This window comes from Arachis hypogaea, chromosome 3 (assembly GCF_003086295.3).
Source record: "Arachis hypogaea cultivar Tifrunner chromosome 3, arahy.Tifrunner.gnm2.J5K5, whole genome shotgun sequence".
NCBI classification, from domain to species: Eukaryota; Viridiplantae; Streptophyta; class Magnoliopsida; order Fabales; family Fabaceae; genus Arachis; species Arachis hypogaea.
The window spans coordinates 71,607,655-71,610,456 of NC_092038.1; positions in this window are offsets into that span (position 1 = coordinate 71,607,655).

The window sequence follows — 2,802 nt, forward strand, 5'->3', positions numbered from 1 at the left end:
TGGACTTTATAGTATACTCTCTTCTTTTTATCCTATTTGATTTTCAGTTGCTTGGGGACAAGCAACAATTTAAGTTTGGTGTTGTGATGAGCGGATAATTTATACGCTTTTTGGCATTGTTTTCATATAGTTTTTAGTAAGTTTGAGCTACTTTTAGGGATGTTTTCATTAGTTTTTATGTTAAATTCACATTTCTGGACTTTACTATGAGTTTGTGTGCTTTTCTGTGATTTCAGGTAAATTCTGACTGAAATTGAGGGATTTGAGCAAAACTCTGAAGAAGGCTGACAAAAGGACTGCTGATGCTGTTGGAATCTGACCTCCCTGCACTCGAAATGGATTTTCTGGAGCTACAGAACTCCAATTGGCGCGCTCTCAACGGCGTTGGAAAGTAGACATCCAGGGCTTTCCAGCAATATATAATAGTCCATACTTTATTCGAAGAATGACGACGTAACTTGGCGTTGAACGCCAAGTTCACGCTGCTGTCTGGAGTTAAACGCCAGAAAAACGTCATGATCCGGAGTTGAACGCCCAAAACACGTCATAACTCAGAGTTCAACGCCAAGATATGCCTTAGCACGTGAATTCATCAAGCTCAGCCCAAGCACACACCAAGTGGGCCCCGGAAGTGGATTTATGCATCAATTACTTACTCATGTAAACCCTAGTAGCTAGTCTAGTATATATAGGACATTTATCTATTGTATTAGACATCCTGGATTGTATTTTGATCCTGTGATCACGTTAGAGAGGGCTGGCCATTCGGCCATGCCTGAACTCTTTGCTTATGTATTTTCAACGGTGGAGTTTCTGCACACCATAGATTAAGGGTGTGGAGCTCTGCTGTACCTCAAGTATTAATGCAATTCTATTATCTTTTATTCAATTCTCTCTTATTCTTATTCCAAGATATTCATTCGTACCCAAGAACATGATGAATGTGATGAGTCAGATTACCCTCATTATCATTCTCACTTATGAATGCGCGTGATTGACAACCATGTCCGTTCTACATGCAACAGAGCTTGAATGCGTATCTCTTAGATTCCCCAACAGAATCTTCGTGGTATAAGTTAGATAGTTGGCGGCATTCATCTGGATCCGGAAAGTCCAACCTTGTCTGTGGTGTTCCGAGTAGGATCCTGGGAGTCCGGAAAGTCCAACCTTGTCTGTGGTGTTCCGAGTAGGATTCCGATCATGAATGACCGTGACGTGCTTCAAACTTTAACCTGCTGGGCGTTGGTGACAGACGCAAAAGAGGGATTCTATTCCAGTAGGAGCGGGAACCAACCGGTGATTAGCCGTACTGTGACAGAGTGCGTTGCATAGTTTTCACTGCGAGGATGGGATGTAGCCATCAGCCACGGGTGATGCCTCCAGACTGGTTAGCTGTGCGAGTGACAGCCGCACAGGTTATTTCCCCGTGAGGAATGAAAGTAGCCACAGTTGATGGTGAACCCCTATACAAAGCTTGCCATGGAAAGGAGTGAGAAGGATTGAGTAGAAGGAGTAGGAGAGCAGGTGTCCAAGAGCTCTACAGCATCTCCATCCGCTTATCTGAAATTCCCACCAATGAATCTGCATAAGTGTTCTATCCCTTTTATTATTCCTTTTTAATTATTATAATTACAATTCCTCTTTTTTTTTTGCCTGACTGAGATTTGCAAGGTGACCATAGCTTGCTTCATACCAACAATCTCTGTGGATTCGACCCTTACTCACGTAAGGTTATTACTTGGACGACCCAGTACACTTGCTGGTTAGTTGAACGAGATTGTGAAGAAAATAAACAATGCCCTCAGAGTATACATCTTTTATAAATACATACAAGTGATCACAATTTCGTCCACCACTTACGCGTGGGTTGACCTTTTTTTTGGCAATTTTTTTAGAAGCATAAAAATAGAATTTAACACTCTCCCAACCTATAAACATTCTAAATCAACCAAAATTTAAATTTAACAAAAATCTTTAAGTTTTTGAAAAAAAAATTTTCAAAGACAAAACAAACAAAACTTGCACTACAAGCAAAATGCAATTCAAAAACAACTAACCTACAACTTAAAGCATAAATCTACTCAACCAAACCAACAATCAAAACACTAAAACAAGAATATGCAAAGAAGAAAACTACCTAACAATGGCAACTAAATTCATTCATTGATTATATATACAAGAGAATGGAAAGAGTTTACCATGGTGGGGGTGTCTCCCACCTAGCACTTTTATTTATTGTCCTTAAGTTGGACTTATGGGGAGCTCCTCATCAAGGTGGCTTGTGCTTGTATCATCCTTGAACTTCTACTAATGCTTGGACTTCTAATAAGCTCCATTCTTCAAAATTTATAGCTCCAAGCTTTGATGGAGTTCTTCACAAACCATAAACTTGCAAAGTTGATCCTCCTCTTGTAATCCGAGATCCCACACTTTGTTTTCACACCCGTCTTCAAGTTGATCATCATGATTCCATTTGGGTGGCATAATCTTGGAATCCTCACTCAAGCGACCAAACATCATCCTAGACCCAAGTAATCTAGTTCTATACCAATCCTTGCTATTAAGCTTTGAACATGCAACCATCATGAACTTTGATTTACAATGCCAACCACTAACCATCTCCTTTTTGCTCTTAAAGCCACAAAGAGCTCTAAGTTGACCATCCGTCTCAAGCAAACCATATTCAAGTGGAATCATAAAGCTTAGGGATAAGAAATTTACCCACGTGAATGAAAGAATGGATGGTGATGGCTTGGGGAGAGGTGTTTCCAATGTCCTTGCAAGCTCTACTCCCTTATGCTC